The following is a 4,605-nucleotide window of genomic DNA, read 5'->3' as shown; positions in this document are numbered from 1 at the left end:
TTATCACAGCTCTCTAAAGCTGCTCTTGAAAATCCTATGAAAATAGGTCTCCAAGTGGGTGTGTGAAAAGAGGGGAGGGAGTAATAAGGTTGTCTGCATCATCTTGGCAGACATATCCATTAAAAGGTACTGAAAAACCCTGCTTTTTGAGCTATCCTGCTTTGCTTATACGTAGACTATGTTGGCTTCCAGTAAGAAAACAAGTGTCCATTTTATTTATGTGTGACTGTGTACTGGCCATACATGTCTTGTGTTTACAATTTATTCTTAATATACTCATATTGTGTATATTTTTGTTTCAAACAATATTCTATTATTTCATTTGCCATTTTGATCCAATAAATGATCATTTAATAAGTGTTACAGCATTGGATGTATTAGTGATTTGACACGAGAAAGAAAGTTTTAGAGGGTCCTCGCACAAGTTACAAAAAAGAGAAATACAGGGAAAGCCACCACCTAGGGAATGGCATATGAGCAACTTCTTACTCCTGGAGGTTATCCTTTTTGATATATGTTGAGAGCAAAGTCTTATGTGGATGACTTTATGAAGCTTCCAGTATTGCTGCCCAATCTCTACCTGTTCTCTGAATAAGCAGAAGTCCTTAATATGCAGGAATGTCAATCTGGCACTTTCTGTGACTACTAAATCCACTGCAGAGGAAAAGAATGAACTCATGAAATCAGAGGGGAAAATCTTTAATATTTAAAGAAGGCAGTAAGTTCACACCAGGAAAACTGTTCTTCCTCTGTCTCAGTTCTGCCTCCTGCTAGTTCAAGAGGAAAAAAAATCTTCACCAAGGTCACAAATATTCAAAGCAGAATATCAGGCACATCAAAAATCTTCAGTAGTTCATAATTTTTCCCCTTTTCCTAATATTTTTAAAAGATTATGAGTGTCTGACATTAACAAGAGTTGAGGAGAACTGACCCGTAAAGTAATTAGAAAAGGAATTCGCCCTTTCCCCCACCCTCCCATCTCAAAGCCAGATCACATGAAAGGCCAGCTCTGTTTCCTTCCTGATCTGTCTAATTTCTGTAACAAGGACCATCCCCAACTCCATTTCCCTGCAGCTGTCAGAAGTGAAACTCAAGAGGCAGCCCCGGGCAGTGCAGCACCTTCTCAGAACTGTTCGACTTTAATGGATTAGCTTTTCCCTGAACAGGTGGCAATTTAACAAGAGAAGACCAAGCCTTTTACACTTATGAGACCTCTGGTGAATGGCTTCAAATATCAGAGGGCTGAAACAGAGCAAAAGAGTCTAGGGACCCCTCCCACCTTAACCTCTTCCCACCTTAACCCTCCTTCTCTCATGCACCCAAAAGACACATAGGTCACACTTTTCCAGAGTGGATGCCTAAAGACAGGTTATTAAATCCATAGTTAAGAACCTAAATAAAAATGGCTTTCTTTTGCAAGATCCTGAATTGTCACAAATCCTATTGACATCAACGAGTGCTTTATAAAAATCAACTACTTTTACTTAATTGCCAAAATACAGATTTAGGAGTATATTTTTATGTGCCCAGTTTTGAATATAATAAACATCAATGTTTGAAAACAGTAATAAAAATATATTTTGCTTTCCCCCCCCCTATAATCAGTAATTCTATCAAGCAAGTAGTAATTTACAACAGTGATACCAAGTACAAGACAGGATATATGTTGAAATACACCAGCAGTGGTGATACAGAATCTTCCAATCAGTATCTAAGACAGTGATTCCCAAACTGTGGGTTGCAACCCCAAATGAGGTCACAACATCGGCAAATGGGGTCATGATAAACTGGAATCTGCAGCCCAGTGGGTGGAACCTAGTGCAGGAGGGAGCACTACACTGCCATGGCTGCCAAGGTCAAAATGAGGTGCAGCAGCAGTGGCGGCATGGAGTTGTACTTCTGCTGCTGCTAGGCAGGCAGGGAGGTGCTCAATTTGGTGGCCATGGTGGCGTGGTACTCCCTCCCACTCCAAGTCCAGCCTGCTGGGCCACAGAGCCCCTGGGAGGAGGGCAGCAGGATGGGGAGACCCAAGCCTGCAGCAGGCATCCCACATCCTCCCCCCCACCCACAGGCTCTACTCCAACTGTGCCACCCACAGGGGAGAGGTCAAGGGTAAGGGAGGAGCTGTGCGCTGTGCTCCACTCTGGCTGTAGCAGCCAGGGATTGACTGCTAATGGTAGAGAGGGCAGGGGACTGCAGGCCCTGGGGCACCTGGGGATGTGGGGGGCTGTGGATGGGGAGTGAGGGGCACCTAGGGGGGGTGGAGGGCTGTGAGATAGGAGGGAGGGGCCACACTGAGAAAATGGTGTCATAAATGGGGTCATGCTGAAGAAAAGTTTGGGAAACACTGATCTAAGATATGTGAGTTTAGTTTGACAACAGTAGAGAAAAACAGCCCAGGAGATTAGAGAGATCAGTTAAAACTTTACATCAAAATATCCTGTTCACCACACATCTGCTACCCTCTGAGATGTCATTCTTTTTAGCTACCAAAATTGATTTACCAAACTATGAGTTACCAAGGTGGGGGATACGCTAAGTTAATAGTACGTAAGGCATTTATTTTGTAAGGATGTAGAGGCTGTAACAGTTTTGTCCCTCTTTATTTGACTATGCCTTATGTACTTTAAAGTTCCCATGCAAAAGTGTGGGCACAGATGTACTGCATCTATGGGTTCAGTGGGTACCTGTGGTCACTGTGATGAATGGCATTTTTATAAGAAATAACATTCCTGTAAACCATGGCTTACAGGAACATCAATCAAAATTTGTTCCCAAACTCTTTTGAATCAATCCATGTCACCCCATCATTTTATTTCAAGACCTATACCAAATTAATGAAGTATGATTCCATACTTCACAAGAACATTCTTGTCCATCTTTCTATATATTTGCATGTCAGTTATTTGATCTAAAATCTTACCATCATGCATAATCAAGCAGTATTTCTCTGAAGGACTTCAGAACTATATGCTTAAGGTTATTTTGAGGTGGCATAGTGCATTTATCAGGTTTTATTAAAGATAAAATTCTCAAGTGCTTGGCAAAGCTGGAGTAAATGAGCTTGGTGTGAGGGAACCTATACAAAGATAAGACTGGTTCCTAGCCCAGCTTGGTTGTGGTTATACACTTTAGTTCAGCTAATCTGAGGATCTGCTAATTTTGGGGTCCAATAGATTTGCAGTTTTCAATGGATGATGTGCCACTGTAAAATCCTTTCAGGTTCTGATTGGAGAGACCCATTGCAGAGCTTGACTGTAAAGCATTCAGATGTCTGTGATTTTCCCTGTGTATTCTTTTTTGCCTTCCCTGCCTGTTGGAATATATATTTGGAGACTCTATGATGTCAGAGAAAAATGTATTCTCAGTGAACAATGCAAGTAGCACCTCCACCTTCTGACTTCCTCCAAAACTTCTTCAGCATTATACAATAAACCCATATTCTAGATTATTCCAGATACTTTGCATTTTCTGAAAAGACAAACTCCGTATCTCCAAGACAAACGGAAGTTCAAAATATCTTTTATGTGATCTTAGCCAGACTCATTTGCATTAAAACAGTGGGTTTATTGTAATTACAGAAGTTTTAGACAGTTAAGGGATATGACATACTGAATAACAAAAATCAAGATTTACATACCCTTACTCACTTTGAATAGCAACCAAGACCAATTCCAGTGGAAACAAAACTGGGATGAGGTACTTTGCGAAGAGAGGAAGGGCATGTGATATCTATTTCTATATATATATCTATGGTATTATACATACCGGGTATGTGCAGATGTGCCTGAGACCTGATCTATGACCACACAGCTTACTTTAAGGGTCCCAGTTGTGCTGATGTTTGCTGGTGCTAGGAGCTATGCCAGGAATGCAGTCTAAGTGTGGGGAGAGGAGGAGGATTGGGAAGGGCTAGTGACTCCATCCTGGGAGGTTTGGTGGATCCAAAGTGTGGAGGTTATCCATCCAAAGGTGGAGAGATCAGGGGGCTTAAAAATAGCCAAGTCAGGTTAGGAGAGGTAGGAAAAATCAGCTTCAGGGCTGGAGTGAGTGGCTAAACCTTTCTGAGCTCTGGGGTTGTGCTCTGAATGTGTACAGATGTTTGGTAGGTTGCGCTAATCTATTTCCATTGTAACTTAGTTCACCTTCTTAGGTGAACTGAGTTAGATGAGGCCAGCCATTTTTTGCCCAAACTAAGCTCCCCAAGGTACAGATCTGTACTTAGATGGACCTAATCCTAAATAGGGTTAGGTCAATCAAATTGTAACATCTGCACATACTCATTATTATATATAAGGCATTATATTGTGCATACACCCTTTCTCTCTTTGGAATATAAAATAATCTGGCCCCAAGGAATACGTTTTACCATAAATTACCTCTGTATCTGTGAAACTGAATACACATTAATTATAATAAACTGAGAAGCAACATCAGTGCTTACCTTCTGATTTACCAGCCTGCTGGTAGCTTGTAAAATATAAAGATTGACTAGTACTTTTTCTGTCAAATAAAGTTGCCCTTTGAAAGCAAAATTTTTGGACATCTATCCACAAGTGGAGACTTGATTAATTGAATCTGCTGAAATGAAAACAAGCAAGTGTT

The sequence above is a fragment of the Gavialis gangeticus genome, unplaced genomic scaffold (genome assembly GCF_001723915.1).
Source record: "Gavialis gangeticus isolate Ggan-Ray unplaced genomic scaffold, GavGan_comp1, whole genome shotgun sequence".
In the NCBI taxonomy this organism is placed as follows: Eukaryota; Metazoa; Chordata; order Crocodylia; family Gavialidae; genus Gavialis; species Gavialis gangeticus.
The sequence above is the reverse complement of the archived record's forward strand: the minus strand, read 5'-3'. Positions refer to the sequence as shown.